General features: G+C 37.4%; 1 long non-coding RNA gene across 1 annotated transcript; it reads right to left on the bottom strand.

The window, feature by feature from the left end:
- Window positions 1-823: 823 nt before the first annotated feature.
- On the bottom strand, window positions 824-8,716 carry LOC133207647 (uncharacterized). Its single transcript, XR_009724104.1, has 3 exons — window positions 8,558-8,716; window positions 2,694-2,809; window positions 824-1,331 (listed from the first exon to the last, which is right to left on the bottom strand). It is a non-coding gene; the product is annotated as an uncharacterized LOC133207647 (long non-coding RNA).
- Window positions 8,717-23,298: the final 14,582 nt, after the last annotated feature.

Below are 23,298 nucleotides of genomic sequence, written 5' to 3'. Positions count from 1 at the left end.
AGTTGTTGGTTTGGGGTTTTTTGTGCACTGCAAAGTTTTGCTGATATGTTCACTAATTTTGAAAACGGTGGCAGTGAATATTGTGTCAGATAACAGTCTCAACTGGTATTCTCTCTTTACTATAAGAAGCACATAAAAAAACTAAGCTTCCACAGTTGGGCTGTTGTGAAGCTGATCGAGGGAGTAAAGTACCTACAGGATAGATTTACTGTTGCTCTGTGGATAACAAACAGGCTTGCACTTTTCATAATTGCAAGGGGTTCTGCAGAGTGTGTCACTTCCTTCACAGGTTAAAAAGTTTGAATATATTACCTCAGGAGCAAGGGTCAGCTCTGCCAGGTTATTTTGAAAGATGGTTGTTTGGAATCCTGTGGACACAAGGTCTAGATCATCCAAGCCAGCCAAGAGAGAAATTCGGTGTTATACTCCCAAGACTAGACGAAAGAAATAGGATGGATATAAAAACAGAACATACTGAGTTAACAACAGAACATACCAAGTTAAATACAACAAAAACCCCAAACAGGTTAAGTGGGACCTGCTCCTTTTCAAAGAGCTCCTAAAATGTAGTGGATGATTGAGGTATAGGAAAGCAAGGCCCCTTTCTTCAGCCGTAGGTTGACTTTATCACTTGAAAAATATACAAAATTCAATGTAATTGAAGTCAGGTTAAAAGTAATTTATGTGCGTATGCTAATATGGAAATCAACCTTTCTGAAACTATTATTAAAAAAAAAAATAACTCCTCCAAAAATATTAATTCAATACTTTAGGAAAAAGTATTTCATTTTAAAAAGGCAGAAAGCTTCAAAGTCTGTTTTATTAGTGGGTTTAGATAATTCTCCTTGTTTTCTAGATATTCCCACAGTGACAAGAGTAGAAAACAGAGGTGCAGTACAATCGCTGATGAATGAGGAAAAAAAAAAATCAAAAGCAGGGAAACAAGTCTTATACACAATCGATGAAAAATTTACCTGCTTCACCTGGTACTTCACTATTGACTTTATATAATGTGGAAAACAATCATAACAGAAATAGTAGTATACAGTATCAGTAACTGAAAGCACCACAAATTGAGAGCAAACAACATGAAAAGAGAAAGTCACCAGTCCAGTCAGTCAATAAAATTCACAATTTTCAAGGACCATGCTTGAATCACTGTTATTAATCAGGCTCCCAATTTACAACAGATGATATTGTGCAGTTGGTGATTGATAATCCTTTCGGGCGTAATGTCGGTTCTTCCTTGAACCATGAAGGCACAGTTTGTGTGTGTTTGAGAACTCATAGATTGGTGAGCTCCACAGTTCACCAGCTGCCCAAATTACTTTCTATTGAAAAAAAAAAAAAAAAAAAAAAGCTTTCATTTAGGGAAGGGGAGGAACTAATTACTAATTCATAGTATTTCTCAGTTATTTTCTTTCCTTTTTTTTTTTAAGGTATGGACATGAATTTGCAACACACTGAATATAAATGTAAAAGCTATTAGAAGCAATTGTTCTATAATAAAACATAATGTTGCTAGAGCACAAACATCTGTCACTCATACAGGCATCATCCTGTAAACCCATCTAACTATCTCTGTTTTCCTTTCTGATTATATCGAGGTAGCTTGTGGCATGACAGTGATTTGAATGACAGGCATCCAACCTGGAACAGTGCTTTGCATACTCCTGTTTGTTTGCAGGGCCTCCTCGTGTTTGAAAGATTTAAATTTTAAAATTTGCTTTTATTGAGAAAAAGAACGATGAGGAAAAGGTTGTTACCTTGGAACTCAAAGTTATTGTGGGGCTCTGGCTTTCATAAAACTTTACCAGGTTTTTAAATTGACTTTTTTGTTTTCTAATGAAAAAGAGCATGAATTATTTAAATTTAGACCGCATTTTCTATATTAGAACCATACTATACCAATACAACAGAAGAGACAACAATCAAGACACAGTTTAACTTAATCCCCTTCCTCCCATACCTTAATTACAATCTTCAAAGCAGTTATAGAACCTCTATATTAAAGGCAGATTTTTTTTTCCCTATCTCCCTCTTAAGTTATTGTCGGATTTCTGGAATGCAGCTTTAATAAGTTTAATCAATGAGATTTTAATTTTTCTAAGTAGCCTCAACACCATAATCAAAATTGGTTAATTTAAAACTTCTAGACACAGAGCACCGGAGACTCCTGCATTTCAAGATAGCAAAAGCTCTTTTTATCTAAAATGTTTTTAAACTTTTGTTATACATCTCTTATAACAATTCTGACATGCCTGTGAACAATCAGACAGTTTTGTTTGTGGCTTGGGCATGACAAACTGAATACTTACGTTTCCAGTCCTGTTGGACCATATCTGTAGTTTCTCTGTAGTGTACCAGATATAATTGGTCACATATCCTGTATAAACAAAGCTTTCTGCCCCAAGATCTGCAATGTAGGTGAAATATGGTCCTTTGCCAATAAAACCATGCTCTCTAATGATACCAATCTGTAAGTTGGCATTTTGCATTATGTGCTTATTTGTCAAGCAGTAAATTGATTTGTTCAAGTGAGAAAGAATAATGTGGAACCTAGTAATCTTAAACTATTGTAGTGTATGACAGAAAGGTTTAGGTTGCTTATTTTCCAAAGGCCATGCTCTCATTTCAAATCTGTGCTCTTTGACCTGAAATCATAAAGAAGGGGAAAGAAAGGTAATTCCTACCTGATCATTGTTTCCCTACCCTGGGTGCTCTAATCTGGTATCCATCAGACAATTGGCATGGTCAGCTGACTTGCTGTCACAACTGCATCCATTTTCTCTCTTCTGCTTATGGCTTTCTGCAGAGGTAGCCTGTGAAGACCAAAGAATAGTATGTGAAGTGTTGGTGAGTATCTTGGGAAGGATTTTTACAAGTTAGGAGAGAAAGCTGTCTCGAGTAAAGTTACGAGGAAAAAATTAATTGAATGATAATAACGTCTAATCAATTTTAACTATTAGTTTCAAATTAGAGATTCAGTCTTTATATGATGAGCTAGAATATTTAATCATAAACATTCATCCAGAATACTGGGCCCACAAATATTCATAACTATATTTGACTATACTTTCTTGTCATAATCACTGATTCTTTGAGAACAGTGCTCCTTTTCACAGAAATAGTTTGTCTTGAACAGTTTTTTATTTTGAAACCTGTGTTACCTTAAATCATGTACTAAATTATTAGTGTCTGATACTTCCATAGTAATAATAAGACAGCCTTCCCCAGTGGCTTCCCCCTCCCAGATCTCAGTGATTTATGCCAAGTTCTGGAGCATGGGTTTATGTCATACCTATTATTTATTTTATTTCTCTTATATTATTGTTACTGTTGTAATAGAGCATGGAGTACCTTGTTGCAAACCCTGTGGGCACTGGTTAAAAAAAGAAAAAAAAGACTGTCCTTTCCTTGCTAAGTTTAAAATTACCCCATCCAAAGATAGAAACTGTGTGAGGAATACTAAAACCGTTGCAAGAAATAGCAACATAATAGTGAAATGATTATGCTTCCCATCGGTGAGGTAGTCCAAAATATGAAAATGTCATCAGGTATCTTGGGAAAGACGTTTTTTAAATTACAGCCAAATCTATGCTTCAGCCAACAGAACTACCAAAAATGAGATCTGCTATGACTCTTTGTACAGAAAAAAATGAGGGTCTCTTAAATATCTTCTAGTCTGAGGGGGGAAATATGGAACTGCAATTTTGTGATAGAATTAAACTGCTCCATTTCCTAATTTTATTACAGGCTTTGTCAGAGGAATGGCTAAACGTCTGCTTATTAGTCCTGATCTCAATCTTTATCTCAGGAGACTTTTATCATAATGAGTGTTAATTCTATGAAATTAATTGAGAGGTTGTTATTTTCATCTCTAAATGGCGTATATTTTTGATTGACTGGTCAATGACAAGTCTCTTCTCATTTTCCACTATAATAAGGCTATGAAAAAGAAAAGAAGTGGAATAGTTGGCCAATTAAGTTATACAATAATGACAAGGTCAAGCCAAAGAGAGTACATTGTGGTAGTTTACAAATTACTAAGACATTTGGGTTTTTCATGCTCCTGACAGAAATTGTAATGAAAATAGAAAGTGACACATGAATCCATTAACTTGACAGCACAATAAAAGGGAGGAGAAATAATTTTAAGCATACAAGTGTACATCAAAATAATTTGAAGGGATCAGAGACAAACCCACAAGAGATTTTTGACTCTTTCCAAAATAAGACAACAGACCACAGAAAATATACATTTCTCATTTCCTTCTAAATCCATGTCTTTTGCAGTTAGTTTCCTGTATGTCAGGGAAGTTTTTCTTTACTATCTCTTCAATATGCTCTATGTCTGAGTAAAAACTTTGAGTCATGCAAAGATGGTTCTATTCACTGAAATCTTGTGATGGTGGTGTAATGAATTTGTGTTGCTTTGCCAAGGAAAGAGCAGCTCTCATCAAGAATGTGTGAAGCTGTGCCAGTAAAAAGTGACATGTTTATAAATAAGGAACAATGTAGTCATATTGAACTTATGCCTGGAAACATCCTGCATATTACATCATTCTGGTTGAACTGTTTTACCCAATAGTCTTATGGGATTCATTTGTTGAAAAAAAAAAACAAAACAAAAAAACAGAGCAGGGCTCCTGTCTTAAAGTTTAACAAAAAAGGTTTGTTAAAAAAAGATTTTTAACACTAGCTGTTTCCAGTGTTTCCTGTAGCTAAGGTAGAATCATACATTGTGTTAAAGAACGATCATGAAGGACCTGTTCATTTTTATCTTCATAAAACAAGAGAAAATATTGTTCCATCTAAGAATGTTATCAAATTATGTATAAGACATCTTCAGACATCTGGGGTACTCTAAATTTTCTAACAATAGAATTAGAACTGTTCATTAAGTATCTTAATATACAGTACCTGCATAGAAAGCTCATATGAATGGATGACATTATGATCTAGCCACAGTGTATTAAGTGAATGGTGAAAGAAGGAAAAAAGTGAGCTTAATGCTGACTTTCCCCCAGATCCTCTCTTCAAAGATGATCCCTAGAACACACAGGGAACTTAAGGGATATTTTAAAGTGTGCTGCATGGGAGAGGTTGTTCTGAACCTGCTGTGCTATACCATCACAATTCACGCTGCACCTTCCCAGAGCCTTTCTTTTGGGCCCGCATTGCAATATTCCCAATGACCATGGGTGGTATAACTCTGCCTACATCAAAGAAATCTCCAGCTGACCTGCTGAAATAACTCTTCATTCTCTTGGCACTGATGGCACAGTACAAAGGGGACAGCCAGGGTCAAGCTTCAATGCTGTGTTAAAGAATACTCTCATAACGATTTTCGACTTAGGCAAATACACCAATCTTATCTGAAGACCCTAGGTTATTTTGCAAAAACAGAACAAAACTAGTTTCTTTGCAGATCTTGACCCCACCTGGCACAGCTAGGTGCTGCCCAAGATCAGGTTCCCAAACAAGGGATCATTTATGTTTGATCATGCCATGGAATCTGTATAGTCTTGCCTGCAGCATGGCCACTGCACCAACACCCAGTTGCTTCCTGAATACTCCAGACTAATATAATCATTTTCCCAGCACCATTGCTCTCTGTTGATGCCTTATGTAAATGTGATGGATTAGCCTTACTGCTACTGTTGCAGTTATTTAAAAATAACAGGATGCACAGCCTTCTGCAAACTGAGTCTGTAACACATCCCATAGAAGCTGACACATTAGGGTGTCATGTTTCAGACTTTCAGTTATCTCGTCTTCTTGTGATAGCAAATTTTGTGGGATTTGACACCTTGTCTTTCAGTCTCTCTCTCACTCTCATCCCTTCTTGCCTTGTGGGAATGAAGAAACTTTCCATTCTATGTCTGAGAAGATCACAGCAGATCCTTCAAGATCTTCCTTCAAGACAGCTCATGAGTTCTCTGGCTAGGGAAGAATGAATTATTGTGCATTTTTTCCTCATTTAATATTAAAAAGGCAATACATCTATTTATGTATTGTCAGCAAAATTCATCAACTTCATCCACATTTTGTGTATCTCTTCACTGAGCACAACTGCTATCCCCAAGTAGTATTTGATAATATTTTTCTTTTAAGATATGCTGTTATCTCTAAGGAAAGGATATTAATGTGCTGTCTGCATGTCTCTTTATGAACTTGAGGACCTGATCAGGGTAAAGATCAAGTATCACAAAAGTTTACAGCTGCAATAAGTCTGATTTTCTTTTTCAGCCTAGGAAACTTCTGGGAGTATTAAAAACATGCATGATAAGCTCTGGCCTCTGGATCACAGAACAGTTGAAGTGGGCAGGGACCTCTAGAGATCACCTAGTGTGAATACCTGCCTAAAGCAGGATCAGACTACAGCAGGTTAGTAAGGGCATGGTAAGTTAGATTTTAAGTATCTGCAAGGCTGGAGACTCCTAACCCCCTCTGGACAACCTGTTTCTACATTTGATCACCTGTACAAGGGAAAACCTGTTTTTCTTATCTTCAAATGGAATTTCTATTATTTCAGTTAATGCAGATAGCCTCTTGTCTTGTCACTGGACACCACTGGGAAGAGTTTGGCTGCAACTTTTTAACTCCTTCCCATCAGATATTCATACACATTGGTTAGATCCCCCTGTGCTTCCTCTCATGCAGGCTGAATAGTCCCAGCTCACAGTGTTTCTTCATGCAGCAGATACCCCTGTCCATCAGTCATCATCATGGCTCTTTGCTGATATTTATTAATGTTGGGAATCTATGTTACCAAATTAGAGACCAGTTAAGATCACACCACAGGCAAGACTGCCTTTCTCTGGAAAGAAAGGGACTTCCCTCAAGCTTTCTAGATTGTAAAGGATGGGATTTCTACTTTTGAATGGGGAAGTTTTCCCATTAACAATTTCCATGTAAATGCTGTTCTCATAAAACCATGATCTATACTCTGATAAATGAATTCACCCATGGTTTCCCTAGAGTAAAGAGGCATAGTTTAGGTAATACTTTTATCAATACCTTATTTGATTGTATTTTAAAAGTAAGTACTTTCCCCTGCAAACATAGAATAAGAGATAGAGTGCAAAGTCATCGCATAGCGATAAAAAATGCTTCAACTGGCAAAAGAGTTGGTTTGCAGTGTTTCTAAGACATAGACTGATGGCAATAATGATCTGTCATAACATATATCTTCAGAGTAATTTCCCTCACACTTATGCCAGATGTCAGAAACTTAATACAGAAGAAGAAGGTATGAGTAGAACAGTAGATGGCAGAATCACATACACGACCCAAGCTTTCTGACTCTTAGTCTTCCTGCTGAACACTGTCCTCTTGTACTCATTCTTTGAATTATTTTTTCATAAATAACGTTATCTAGATGCTTACTGAGTACTCAATTGTGTTTTCACAGCTACTGGACTGCAGTAAAGAATATTCTATCCTTAGATTCTGCAAAAGAAAAGTTGGATCAGTGTTGTCTGAAGGACCAGTCATAAGGCTGATAAAGAATGCAAAAAGGCAGCGCATTGCAATTCTCTGTCATTGCTGGCTTCTTGAGCATGAGCTGACACACACCATGGACTTAGAAGATACAATGATTGAATTGTGCAGGGTGGAGGGAAAAGATGTTGGGATTCTATAATCCTACAGTGTCCCTAGCAGTGACTAATATAAGACATTAAAATTCACTATGAATTAGAACTCATGGTTAAATGTGTTCAAGTTGTTTTGTCTCTAAAACATGTTTTATAGGACTTTTTTATAAATAATAACAGAATATGGCATAAAAAATGTCACAAGCCAGTGTCACTGTATAGCATGAGGTATAATTGATGCACTGTAACAGAGAAGGCAAAAAGTATGCCCAAGGTCAAATTTCTCACAAAATTGACTAACAGGACAGCAAAAGCCGTGGAAAGAACTGGAAACACTGCTTACGATAGATATTTTATTTATATTCAAATATGCTGCCACTTTTGTACCCTTACTAAGCCTAACACACAATATTTGCAAATCATCTGTTTCTCCCATTCTTCAGCTCAGGATTCTTTATTGCTATTTTCTTGTCCCACATACAATCAGTAATTTTAATTATTTCCATTATCATGTACTCAGTCAGCTAAGAGTTGAGTTTCAGTAGGTTAGACTGAATCCAGTTTGCTTTCATTATTTTCTATTTGTTCCACTTATTGGAAATTGTTCTCTGTTGTGGTTATTATTTTTCATTAAGTTCTTTGGATTCTATGAATCCTTTCTTGGAATACCCAACAATGCACATTTTAAACTAAGTCTCTTTTCACTAGTTATTCCATGCCTTTAGTTTTCACTGCAAAAAAAACACAGCCCAAATAAAAACATGGTCTAATTCCTCTATTCTAAAAACTAATACTTAGTACCCATTTTCCTTAAGAATCACTGGGGGAGAGATGCCTGCCTTCCTCATGCAACTATTCTACCATATTTCTTTCTTCTCCTCTGCTACAATAGGATTTATTGATATTGGAGATGTCTTCTTTTTAACCTCTTCATGCAAAGTTTGTGCATGCATTACCTACCTCTTGCTTACAAGATGGTGTGAGACTGAAAAAATTCATCTGGTTTCCTCAGCAGGTAGAAGCACAGGTGGGGCTTGGCCACAGTCCCTGCTACAAAAGGCAACATAAGACCCTCACGTAAAGCAATGCCTCTTTTGACCCCTCCATGTTGCATTCCCAACAATGTAGAAACTGCCACGGATCTTTCACTTTTCCCCAGGTATGTGAGATACATGAACCTTTGTGGTTGTTCTCTTCCTTTATGTGAATGCTTTCTGAGTGCTAAATGGCTGTCTATACAGCTTGTTTTATCTGCTTTTGAAGTTCAGTGGGCCTCTATGCACCTGCTGCCTAGCTACAAAAGTCTCTGTGTCATCAAACTGATTTCTAGAGCTTGACACGGATAAAGAGCTTGATGGGTAACGAACTGGCTGGATAGCTGCAAAGAGTTGTGGTCAATGGTTCAATGTCCAGCTGGAGACCAGTAACAAGTGGTGTCCCTCAGGGATTTGTGTTGGGACCGGTCTTGTTAAACATATTCATCACTGACATGGACAGTGGGATTGAATGCGCCCTCAGCAAGTTTGCTGATGACACCAAGCTGTGTGGTTCAGTTGATACGCTGGAAGGAAGGAATGTCATCCAGAGGGACCTTGACACACTTGTGAGGTGGGCTGATGCCAACCTCATAAAGTTTAACCATGCCAAGTGCAAGGTCCTACACCTGGGTCGGAGCAATCCCAAGCAGAGCTACAGATTGGGAGGAGAAGAGATTCAGAGCAGCCCTGAGGAGAAGGACTTGGGGGTGCTGGTCGATGAGAAAATGAACATGAGCTGGCTTCAGTGTGCACTCGCAGGCCAGAAATCCAACCGTATCCTGGGATGCATCAAAAGTAACATGACCAGCTGGTAGAAGGAGATGATCCTGCCCCTTTACTCTGCTCTCGTGAGACCTCACTTGGAGTGTAGTTCTGGTGTCCTCAACATAAAAAGGACATGGAACTGTTGGAACAAGTCCAAAGGAGGGCCACAAGAATGATAAGGGGACTGGAGCACCTCCCATATGAAGATAGGCTGAGAAAGTTGGGGCTGTTCAGCCTGGAGAAGAGAAGGCTGCGTGGAGACCTCATAGCAGCCTTCCAATATCTGAAGGGGGCTTATCGGGATCCTGGGGATGAACTCTTCATTAGGGAATGTAGTGATAGGACAAGGGGTAATGGGTTAAAACTTAAACAGGGGAAGTTTAGATTGTATATAAGGAGAAAATTCTTTCCCGTTAGGGTAGTGAGGCACTGGAATAGGTTGCCCAGGGAGGTTGTGAATGCTCCATCCCTGGCTGTGTTCAAGGCCAGGTTGGACGAAGCCTTGGGTGATATGGTTTAGTGTGAGGTGTCCCTGCCCATGGCGGGGTGGTTGGAACTTGATGATCTCGAGGTCCTTTCCAACCCTAACTATTCTATGATTCTATGACATCTCCCCCTCTTGAACTAGTGCAAGACAAGGGGCCTGGTAGTCCCCCTGCATTGTAAAATGTAGCCATAACTCATAGCCTAAGCAGGAGTCTCTCCAGACTGTATTCACATGAGGGCTGGTTCCTCAATCAGACATCTTTAAACAAATTACTCCACTAACATGTTGCAAGTCCCTTGCCGATCTTATAAAAGATAAAAATTCCCATCTTAGCTGCCAGGGGTTTTTCTTAGCATAACTGATTTGTTTCAGTCTGTTTATCACAAGCTTTACATCTACTATTTAAAACAGAATGTAAAGTACACAGGTTATTTATAAAATATCTTTTGCAAAGTTGGAAGGCTTTGGTGATAAGTACTGGGTCATTGCTTATTCTCCAAGCAGTGAAACTTTCCTCAAGGAACAGCACTCTTTGTCATAGCTCCCATGGTTTTCTATCATCCCATATAATAGTAATTCAATATCTATAACAAGAAATAAGAGGTAAAGGTGGATTCTATGTAAGTGTAGTAAAAAGTCCTCAGAAATAATTGGTTTAATTAAGGAAGTTGAAAGAGTGCAATGGCAATGCACAGCTTTATCTTGTTTCAGAGCAGAGACAACATTGACTGGCTAGAATTAGCACAGCAGAAATCATCTCAGATAAATAATGAATGTCGCCATTGAAAGAATTATCTTCTGTGTGACAGTCAACAAAGCATGAATGGAAACTCGGTGCAATAAAAGTGGAAGAGAGCAGATTCGAGAGCAGATTCAAGAGCAGAGACACATTTCCGTGCAGATATTGGTACTGTTTTGATGAGAGGTAGTTTCAAGCCAGAAGTACTGGGTGTGCCAGTAATGATTCAACTCAGTCCTTTTCTTATCAAACTGCAAAATGAGGTCATTGGAAGCAAGAAATGGACAAATGATGGAAATTCCCTGTAAACGCCAGTGAATCTTGATTATACTTTCAGCTCAAGGCACATTCAAACTTACGAATGCATTGAGACCTTGAATGCAGCTTGGTTACTCCAGATGTGCAGAACTGGCCAGGAGCTGCTGTGAGGGGTACAGTGGAAAGCACCAAATTCCACACACTGGAATGCATGTGTAGAGGAAATACATACATTTTTATAGCTGTCTGAGATACTTTAGTTTTGCATTGGTATTCAGTAATTAATGTTAAATAGAATCTCTAAAACTTGGAAACTATATTTTTTTCAAATATAATACTTTGCTAGTTCAAAAGCACAACTGCCTTTTTTTTTTTTCTGATCATATTCTTCCTCCTTGAAGGCCTGCTGTTAATATTTCACTATCTTTTTAATTGTCCACATCTATTGGCTTAAAAATTGAGCTTGTGAAACATTGGTCTTTAATTCATACTAATTGCAACAGAACGATAACATAATCATAACATAGCAAGAACGGGAAATTTGTATTAATCAGATCAGGTCAGTGCTGTACAGCTGCAAGTAATAAAGTCTCTCAAACTCCCATCACTTCTCCCAGGAATTACTGCTTTGTTGGCAGCAGCTTGCACAAAAGAAAACCCAATTGCTGTGTTTGTTTTAACCAGGAGTGCCATTGTAATGCAATAAAGTGCTCTGCAAAAGAGAAGTTGGGTCAGTGTTGTCTGAAGGACCAGTCATAAACATTAACTTGAGAATTTCCTAAGCGAGTCAAAACTGATAGTGATGGGCTAATTTACAAATGTGAGTTTCTGACAAGATGTTCAATTTATGTCCCATAAACGGTGCCACTTGGCAAGAGAGAAACAGATGAGAAAGGGCAGGAGGGAGTGTTTAAGTTTCTATGTCTCTTTAAAGGGGAGGAAAGGGCAATTTAACTTTGAGAGTGTGCTAAGAGGGTTAATTCAGGAGAAGTTCTGCAATTTATTCTCCTTCTCTGTAATGTTGGACCTTAGGGCTTAATGTAATGGAATGTGATTTAGAGTTCTGAATGTGCTAATTTCGTAATTCAGGTGTCCTGTGGAGAGGCTGTGTTCATGCCAGCTGTCTGGGGAATTAAGTGCAGCTGATTTGTGTTGGGAAAATGTGCAGTTTGCTTCAGGCCAAAATTGTTGTAAAATTTAAACCAGTGCATTTTTTCTCTCTCCTTAATTTAAAGTATGGGATACAAGAGGGCCTGAGGGGAATTACCAAGGGCTCCCACATACATCCTGGTGTTTAGTATCGAAAATTTTTGTATTGTTAAATTATCGCACTTGATAACCAGCGTAAACCAGTTTTATTTGTAGCACAGCTCTTCTATTTTCCTTTGCTTTTGCCTTGCTTTGGGTGTTCCGTCTTCATCAGACACTAATTACAGTAGGATTTTGAGTCTCATGCTCTCTGCAAGCATGAGATGTCAATCTAATGGCCAATCTCTTTGTAAGAAACTCTTGTGTTAAGTATCAATTTGATTTTCTTCCACGATAAGAGATGTGGGGTGGGAAAAAGGTTTCCATAGTATTCTTGAGTCAAACTGAAGATTTGTTGATATTACTGTGAAATTGTGAGCTGACAGTGCCTGCCTACTGTAAGGGGTACGCTCGAGTGTTAGCTCAACAATGTAAGCCAAGTTTGCCAGGTGAATAACACAGCTCTGAATTATTTACTTACTTATTTATTTATTTCAAAATGTATCCTCAGGATATTACAAAATGTAGTTCTGAGAAATAAAAAGCCATGTCTTAGGCTTATGTAAATCAGAGTTACTCCATTTGCTTCAGTGAAGCTATGCTGATTTATGCCAGCTAAAGAGATGGACCACTGTTCCTTAGGCTATAAACATGCTTGTTGCTTTACAGATGATTTTGCATCTAAATGCCATTATGAAACCATAACACCTGACCTGAGAGGTGAAATTGGTTACTTTTATTGAAATCAAAACAATTATATTTCTATCTTTACTGGTTTCCTTCAGCTGCCTTGGGAAAACATTTTAGAAAAGCAGGAAGGTGAAGTTGTCTTTTTGTACATTCTTGCAAGAGTACTGCTTTTTTGAAATACAGCAAAGACCTCTTAAATAGAAATGCTGGTGAATAGCAAATGAAAGGTGCCTGGTTTGTTTTTTCCTCCACCTTCAACTTAGTCCCTTTACCATGCCTTTTTGGAGACAAGTGTAAGTAAATTACTTCAGGTCTCTTAATATTAAATGTGAAATGCTGGGTGGACAGAAAACTCAAAAGATGCTAATAGCAAAGCATGATGTATACAAGAATTTACTCAAACCAGCTTATGGAAGTATGCCAATTCAGCCTTTCAACGCAGGATATCTTTGTCCATTACACACAACATGTTATGTTCCATGTGCTTTTGAGTAACAATATTCTGCATTTGTTGGTTTTGCCAGAGAAGGGTTTGCATCAAGTCCAAAGAAAGCAGTATGTGGAAGTAATGGATGTGCTTCAAAGTAACATTAAGATCAGTCCATGTTATATACAGAACAGATACAAGCTGATTTTTGCTTTGTTCTGTGTAAGCGTGGCTTAAAATATTTTCTACACAAAATCCTTTTGAGAATGCCAGTATGTATGGGGTGTGAGAATGTGGGTACATACTGATATTCCAACTAATATCTGACAGATAAAATTTCATTTCTAAAAGGGCAATGCCTGACACTGTGATGCAAACAGCTTGTTTCAGAGTGGATAAAATAGAAGATGAAAGTTGCCCTTAATGGAAAACAAAATTGTTTAAAATTGCAAAATTATTACTCTCTGACTTGACCATACTTCAAAGCTTTGCATGCTGATACATTCAGTTCCTGCCTTTTTCTTACTCAAAGTTCAAGAGGCTTTTGATATAATTCATCCACTTCCTTCTGCATTGCCCATGACTTTTGAACTTAGTATTGGTTTAAAGTAATCTGGGCATAATCCTCTTGTTGCTGCTTCGTAGTTAAACTATCCAGTTAATAGATTAAGCGGGTAGCAGGTACAAGCTTTGCTCATTATGGGTATTGCTTTCACAGCCTGGACCTGCACATTGTTGTGGTTTTTGGCTGAAACTTTTTTCTTCCAAAGCTGCAGGTTCAACCTATATATTTGTCAAACTTATTTTCTGTGTTCAGAGATTTCTAAGAAAGCTGTATCTTTTCATTTTGACTTTTAAATAAGAATTATTAATTAAATTAGAATTAATTTAAATAAGAATTTCTGTGGGTTTTTTTAATCAATAACAAAAACCAATTCTTCCCCTAACCTTTACCACAAACATAACCAAACTGTCACATTTGTAATGAACATCTTCCCTGTTTCTAAATTGCTATTGAAACACTTTCCACAACATGAGAAGACTGTCAATCAACTGTTATTGAATAAGAGCTTATCTACACAATCACCAGAAATTAATCTGAACTAGACATTAAATTAGTGGAGCTAACTCACTCTAAAAATTTATTGTGGACACATATTGAAAATTAAATTGGTGTTAATTTGATTTGATTTCCTTCACAATATAATAACGCTTTGTTATGTCACTTTCTACTGTAATCATATCAGGCATTCTAAATGGGTAAAGAAATATGCTGTACAAAACAGTACTAGTTATTCCAGGAGCATCATTTCAGTATTTGGTTATCATTAAATTAAAGATACAGGGAAGTACTTGGGGTAATAAGCTATTGAATGTGTATCATAATGCAAAATGTGAAATTGAGGTCTTGACCACTTTGTGCAAAAGTATGTCCAGACTATATCTCCTAACTGTTATTTCTGTTTCCACTGGGGAATAATTTTTCTGCCTGATTACATTTTAGTGAGTTCTGAGTTTCACACCAGGAAGAGTTTTATTTCCATTTGTAATTACCCATCTTTCATTTGTTTGAATAAGTGAAGTTTGTAAGTCATTCTGGTATCTTCAGAAGAAAGTAACTACAGAAGAGCAAACTCTTATTTCCAAGACGGACACTGGATGTCATGACAAAACAATGTGGTAGAAGAAAACATGGCTTTTTTCTCACATGTGAGTTCATCAGAATATAATTGGGTTAGATGTCTCATCTGCAAATCAGATCATAAACTTAATCCAAGCCTTTTTATAAGAACTAACACATTTTGCCTTGAGTTAGAAATTTGCTATTGCTACCATCGGTTATGCCTAAGGATTGTTAACATTTGGCATCAAGTTCAATTTTATTCGGTGACTGTAACAGAGATCAACCTTGTTTGATCCCTCACTTTTTCTTCAGGGAAATTAATTCCAAATGATGCAGCTGGATTGAAGAACTGAGAATTTAAATTTATCTTCTCTGCTGGGTGAAGGAGGATGCATATTTATGGCATGAATAGCAAACTCTCTACATCCTGGCTTCCCATATTTTATTACTTGGTACCAGTAGCAAAACTTTGTGCTCTCAGCAACAGCATTTCCAGAGGATTGTTTTTGTTTTGTTTGGGTTATTTTTTTTTCGAACTCTCCTGTACAAGATTTAATAGTACAATCACAGACAAAGGATAATTCTCCTGCTTTTATAAATTATGTAATTGTTACTTTGAATTGTGTCATAATTGGGTGAAAAAGAAATGCATATTCTATTCCCTGTTGTTTCTATCTGTTCTTTCTGGCTTGTTCAAAGAATGTCCAGGCTTTTCAAGTATAGTTCATGTACAGTTTATTTGCTTTTTCTGTATGTCAGCTATTGATACGGACTTCCTTTCTAAGTCTTTTTGAAAGGTACTAATGAAAAAAGACAACATTGAAAATTAGTTGACAATATTAATATCACCTCATTTGGCCTGAAATATCAAGGCTGACTTGTTTAAGGCTTTGGACAACCTCTCCTACCAGAGAAATATTTCTTCCTGTGGGCTGCACCAGTTTCCTCTGGGTTATCCTGATAGGCTCTTCCACTCAACCCCAGAGAGCCACCACCTTTGCTTGCCCATTAGATTGAGCAATATAGAGTGTACATTCAGAGCCTCCTATGTCAAGTTAAGTAACTCCCTATCTTTGCTTCTCTTTCATAAATGTTTTTTCATTCATCCAATGTGATTCAGAGAAAATTCCAGGAACAAACTTGCCAACAAAGTTTTCAAGCTGACAACCAGGTATTCTTTATTGCGGCACCAGGAGACACTGGGGATAGCTTCTCCTAACATGTGTCCCCGTGTTGCTACACAAACTGTCCTTATATAGTCCCTGGGTATACATACATATTCATGAGGCTACATATGGATTACATTATTTTCCAGAAAGTTCCCGCATGCATACAAAATTGTGGTGGTGGTCACTGAGGGTCATTTACTTCTTCCAACAATCTTCACCACTTCTGGCAGCCTTTGAAGCACCCAGTAGATGCTTTTACCAGCTTAATCGGTTCGCTAGCACCACAGACATAATAATCCTCCTGTCCTCCTACTTATCAGTTAGTTTAACTGTAGCCCATCCTGAACACTTGCCATTCCCAGACACTCCTTATCCTTGCATCCTGTTCTTCTAGACTGTTTTTCTTAAAACTATGTCAACTATAATGATTTATGTTGTACAAGAATTCTGTGTGCTCTCTAGCTGTACTCTATTTATTTTCTATGTATCATGCACCTCAGTAATTTTCCATTGCTACTGTTAAAAAGCTGTCAAACAACATTACTTAGAACTGATTCTAAAAGTTTATACATTCCATTTTGTAATCTTGTGCTCCGTTTCTTGTGCCCCCCCCCCCCCAGTCCCTGTTTAGACATACAATGAGCATCCTACTCTTACCTTTGTCACCTGCCCTACAAACACAGCTCCTGGAGATGTCCCAGAAATTTACCTAGTAACAGGAAATAAGGAAACGACATTCCTGCAGCTTAGGTGGGAACATAGAAAGAACTCAGAAAACACCTTCTTTCTCATCCATCCATACTTGTATGTTCTTTCCCACAATGACTCCCATGTTTGACAGGATAGTTATGCCTTGAGCATCTCCTGGACATGGCAGTTCTGCACAGGTCCCCTACCCATGGGTGGTGATAAATGAAGCTGGCAGTTAGAGGGCATAATTCCTACAAGAAAGTTTAACTGCCTGGAAACAGAAGAAAGCCCTCACCCTGCTGTGTGGTAAAAGTTGGTGGGAGAGATTGTGTTTACCACCAGCACCATTAGCATGTTCCCTTTGCTTTCATCCTACATTTGGCAATGCAACATTCTCTCCTGTCCTGACTCACCGTAATAGTATCAACTTTAGGAACAAAGTTGTTACTACTGATTGGAATACTTTCTGCCACCTTCCCTCTCTTGGCAGACACATAGGGAAAAATGTATTGCTATTTCAAGGCCTTTTGACACTGGGCTTCTACAAAACTCTTCAGGCATTCTGAGCAGCTGACCCCAATCATCCTTTTCTCTTCTGCTTACAGGGCCTGCTTTGGTCAGAACTACAAACATTTAAAAAGTCTATGAAATTGATAGGACATTAAAATGACATGTTTCCAGGGTGTCTTTTTATTACTGTGCTGTGTCAGCCATGGCCATGCCCACTGTGTTATAGAACTGTTCAACAGATCTGCCTGGATGATGATGATGCTTTTTCAAAAAGCACTTTGGATTTAGAATAATAACCACAATCTGCTACAAGACAAATGTTGATGAAAAGAGGACGCCAGCAACAGAAAATGTGACAGAGCTGGAATTTCTAACAGCAAAGCTGTGTGCAGCAGTGTTATTCACACTTCGAAATGCAATCTCTCTCAGATAGCGCTGCCTTCTGATATGCAATATGGGCCTGATCCAAAGCCTATTTAAGCCAGTGGACTGATTCCCAATGACTTTAATGGGCTTTGGATTACACCCTAATTGCGCTGATGTTCCCTTTACTAAAGCTCTTAGTTATAATGAAGCTCAACAATGCTGTGTTTGTTTTTCCCTCATTTCCAGGTGTTAATATTTTCTCTCTTTCCATCTAAGTAAAGCCTCAATTATCAGGGAGGAGAGGAAAAAGCCCAAATCTTTCACCCACTGCAGTGATCTGCTGTACATAGATCGCTAATGCTCAGTGCTGAGTCACAGTGAACAAGATGATGATCACCATGTAAAGGCAGTTAATAAAAGCAAAAGCGCAGTGGCATTTCAAGCCTGATTTGGCAATAAATGTCTCCATGCATGAACAGCCCACTCTAGTGAGAGAACTGAAAGTACCTGTGAAATGGGAAACTATGGGACCAGAGTTCAGCAGGAGGAAAGGTCTTAAAAGAATCAGTAAGGCAATTTCTCTTTTGCAGTAAAAACATAAAGAAAACAACTCATAGTTCACAGGGACATTGACAGTTTCTTTTCTGTAAAGAACTTTTCTCTAAAAAGTACAGACATCAAAAAACCTGCCCAGGTATTACTTTTTTCAGCAGGCCTTGCAAACGCTGGAGTAAACTGACATTCCCCTCCCTGGTGGGCAGCTCCCACGAGGAAATGACTATCCTTTTGCTATAAGCAAAAAGTAGATACAATGTCCTGTGCCTATTCCCATGATGTATAGCAGGATTTCTGACAAAATGCCAACATTTACATTGGTAAATTCTCATCTTATTTGACAACTAAAAATCATCTTCCCACTAGTCCCTGGCTGCCTTAGCTTCTTTAGTAAAATGGGATAATCCTGTGAGAGCTACTTGCTAACTAAATGTATTGACAGAAACTGCCCATAAATTAATTAACCACTTAAGCAAATTAAACAGATGGAAAACAGGGAATCAGCTATGAGGGAGGGATGGATGGACAATCAGAGATACACACACATGCACACTGCTGAATACAACATTCCCTTGCTCTCCCTATAGTCCACATCTTTTTAAACAGAGACTAGAGAGGACCCTAAGTTTTGTTCCTTCAATAAACGCTGTGGTCCAGCTGAAATGAATGGACAGAACCCAGTGAAAGTGAATGGACTGTAACTAATAATGCTATAAATTTAACAGAAAACTAAAAATTAGAGGAAAGGTATAGGTCCAGGAATACTGAAAACTGAAAAACATTCCATTTACTTTTTTCTTTCAGATAAGCAAAAAATATCTACTCTTTTACCCCAAGCAAAATATTCTGCCCAGCCCCTTACAGTTTATTTGATCCATATTCATTTTAATCTGTTTCAAATTAAAAATTAATTTAAAAATAAAAATTCTGAAAGGTTCACTTGGAAAATGTCAAAGGGAAAGCTTTTGTCATTTCCAAAATGCAAAATTTCAGTTTCAAAAGGTGTCAATCATAGAATAGAATCATAGAACAGTTAGAGTTGGAAAGGACCTTAAGATCATCTAGTTCCAACCCCCTTGCCATGGGCAGGGACACCTCACACTACACCATGGCACCAAAGGCTCTGTCTAGCCTGGCCTTGAACACTGCCATGTCAAAGCAAAACGTTTCCTTTTTTCTTTTTTTTTTTCTGAAAATACTTCCATAAGTCAGCCTGAATTTGCAAATAGGTTCTATCGTCCCACTCAAGAAAGGTACTGAGTTTTGGTTGGTTGGGTGGGTGTTTTTTTAGCAAATTAATTATTCAAAACATTTTTATTTTTTTTTCCCAACTCCAGATTTGATTCCATGTGTGTGATTTTTGGGGTAGAAAATGTTATTTTATTTCAGGCAAAAATACAGTATCACAAGATAGAAAAATTGAGCTAAAAAAGACAATAGGTGAGATTGGCTAACAGAATGATTTCAATATTAATCTACAAGCAGGAAATATCTTACTTATACTGCCAGAAAACTAAATCTGTGACAAGTTCAATTTTTTATCTCTCACTAGTTCAAAAGGTATGTGTATCCTGTGCCCTATTTGTACTCCATATATTATATACCATTTTAACATGTCTGTGCACAAAAGAAAAACAAAAGTTCCAGAATCTGGCAAATATTGGATAAATAAATAGATAAATAAATAATCTCCTTAAAGTACAAATTAATCAAAATTTGCTTGGAATTAAAAATTTTCATCAAGATTTACATCTTCTAAATCTTTATGGTACAAAAAATAGCAGTAAAGCATATTTCTGTATGACTGTGAATACTGATGTTATTTTGTTATTTTCTTATTGATGGAAGATGCAATATCTGATTCTAAGTCCTATATAGTATTTTGGGAGTTCTACTTACCTAAACTATGCACATCTCAGTGAAATGTTCTTCAGGCTGTAAAATTTCTCATATAACTCACCTTGATCCCTTAAATTCATATTATTTATCTACGTGTGCGTACCACACCCTTTACAGCCCTAATACTTCAAATATTAAGACAAGCATGCAGCATTTATTCATTTTAGCTGTCTCTCTAGTATATGATGCAGGACAGGAATTAAATTGTGAGCCCTCACTTAAAAAAAGGCTTCAGGACAACCTAGAGTGCAATTTTTATTACAGCCACAATAATTTTCAAACGTTTCCACCCAAAAAATTAAAACTAAGTTACCATGGAAATACTTTTTACAGTCCTGGGTCTAAATATTCGCTGCTTTAGTTGTCTTCTGCTTCACCTATACTTTATCATCGGGTTCTTTCTGACAGCAATTTGCTTGCTTTCCCTCCCATGACCTACAGCACTTCACTGTCAATTGTGCTTATATAAAATGCACCAGTGGTGTCATTTTTGCAGCCAGTTATGGCTCCCAGGTGGATAATTTACACAAGTTACTCATTTGCCTCTGCTTGTCCTGGCAGCTTTTCTCTTTAAATGTATCAGTGGAAGCTATGACGAATAATCAAAGGCTTTCTGGATTACAGATAACTGATATCACAAAACTACCATTTGATTTTGAAAGCCTAAATGTGTTTAGGTTAGTTAACATTGATAAGCTGTATTTCCAGTAACAATGAAATGAGTAAAGGTCCCATGGTGAATCATACACTGTTAGTATGTGTTTTGTTTGATCTTGTTCATAGATGTATTATTTTCTTCTGAAGTTTGAGTGTAATTTATTTGTCAGGTTGAATGGTCAGAGAGGAAGTTGTTCATTGACCTGAAGAAGTGTATGATGTCTTCATGACGATGAAGAACATGAAAGAGTATCCTTCTTGGGAAATATAAGAGTTGATAGGGAGTGTTTGAAGAAGAATGTGTCAAAGAGACTGACAGCAACATGGACAAAAGGAGGAAGGGAAATAGAAGATGCGAGGCTGAATTTGTTCCCTTTGGGATGTCACATTTAGGAATTTTAACAAAGAAAGGGTCGTTATCTGGGCAGCATAACTTCCTGAACCCAGCTTTTATCTCTTCTTGTCCTTTTACATAACTGAAAAAAATGGGTCTTTCACACAGAACAGTGGAGGAAGTGGAGAAAACATGATGGACACAGGAGAAAATCCCACTGGCACACAGCTTTTCAGTGCTTCTTCTCATGTGCAGGATTTGGCAATATCTCTCTTGCACCCTAGGTTCAGTGCTCTTTGGAGGCTGGCTGTCTCCCTCTCTTTCTTAAGAACTATTTGTTTTGCTCTTTAAATGTTCTCCCATTTTTTGCTAGTTGTTGCACTTGTCAAGAACTGTGTTCTTTCCACAATGTCTTTGATCTGAGTCTACTCCTTTGCTAATCCGTCTCTAATCAAACAGAAATTCCACCCTTCATTCATAATCCGATTGTAATATTATACATTCAGCCAAATATTTACTATATTGTGTGAAGTCCATACAGGTTTGCTGTTTGGTTTTTTTTCCATGTATGGGGTTATTAGATTGTACATCTCAGTAAAGCAAGCTGTGAAAGGCAAATAAGCTCTGAAGTTATCTAATAGTCTTTTGGCATTTGGTTTATTATTTCTCTTCTTGGCCTCATTCTTAACCCTACCCACCTTAAAACTTTAGATTTGTTAATCTAGTCTAACCCAAACTCCCACCTCTTGCCTCACTTGAGTCTGGTGAATCTCTTCTGGCTTAGTACAGAGGAAACAACTCACATCAGAGAGATGAAAGATAGGGTTTGTCCTGTAATGGGGATTTTGGCCATTGGAATAAAAAAAAAAGTGGTAATAAGTTAAGGAGTTATGGGGCAAAGAGCAGGTCTGCAAAGAAAAGCTTCAGAGCAGTAATGATGAACTACATATTAGACTCAGATTCTATTAAATTTCACAACCCACTTCACCAGTCCTTGATTAGCTGTGGGTCAGTTCTCTAATTTTGTCACCTTGCTATTCATCTCTACAACAAAACAGTGTTTGTTTTTTTTCTGTGACTGCTATGATTAGGCCATTTTTATGGATCAAAGTATGCAATTGTAAAAAAATCCATGATTGTAACAGTAAGCTTTAATGAAAAAGTAATAATGTTATATACGTGATGAGCTGCCTGGCTCCACACAGAAAAAAAGGCCCAGTGAATGTAAGAGACAAGGGACTTACCTTCATCAGAACAAGAGATGGATGAAGGGTCTTCTCTACATACAGCTCCAGTAGGTTGGTTGGTTTAGCAAAATAGTGGTTTGTGCTTAACTCAGACTTTCTACAATGGTCTGTGTTGGCAGTTACCAGGTGTAAAAGACACATGAAGGAATGTAAAGTGTGTACTCACATGAATATACACTTATGTATTTGTGAACTTTTTCTGGGCTTAAGGACCATAAAACCCAAGAGAATGTGATACAAAAGAAAAGCTGTTTCCTTTACAGCTTTCATTTGCAAATATTTAATAACTATCTAGTAAATATTTACTAAAGAAAATAACAAGGAAAAATCTTCTCTGAAGTTTTCAGTGCCAAATTTAGAGACTACTAAACTATTAAAATGCGAAACAAGGGGATTTCAGCCTTGATTTAAATGCAAATCTCAACCTAGTCTTAACTGGGGAGTCATTAGCAAAAAAAAGTTATAAAAGAAACCATTCAGTGTATTTACAGTGCTCAGTTTTCCTGCCATCCTTCCTCCATCGGTGTACCATTTACCAGGAAGGAGCGCTTTCTTCTTGATAAGGCACTGAATAAAAGATGGGACTGGCCAAAATCCAATCCTACCATTTATACAGGTTTTACGTGAAACTTTTCTGTTTCTTCTGATATCTTTTTAACTTTTATATATGTCTGATAGCATAATTCATGCTGGCAAGTATGCAGCATTTATAGCTACTGTGTACCTTTAGAATTGCCAATATTTATGCAAACAGTAATAAACTTTTTTTTTTTTTTTTTTTTTTTTGAAACTCAATCTGGTTTTGCTACAGCATGCTAGCAGTTCGGAAATGCTTGTGAGAGTCAGAGGCTTACCTCTTTCTTTTGTCTGAGGTTTTGGCTACAGATTTTCTCAGGGCAGTATTTCAATGGCTTGCTGAATATTTAAATTCAGCTCCACAGTGGTGAGGAATCCAGGCATTTTAGTGTCTCCTCCAGGTAAACAAGATGTGTAAG

Source organism: Neopsephotus bourkii, unplaced genomic scaffold (genome assembly GCF_033783945.1).
Source record: "Neopsephotus bourkii isolate Nb327-2 ecotype Australia unplaced genomic scaffold, CSIRO-AGI_Nbou_v1 NB_234, whole genome shotgun sequence".
Lineage (NCBI taxonomy): Eukaryota > Metazoa > Chordata > Aves > Psittaciformes > Psittacidae > Neopsephotus > Neopsephotus bourkii.
This window is presented reverse-complemented; position numbering and strand designations above follow the sequence as displayed.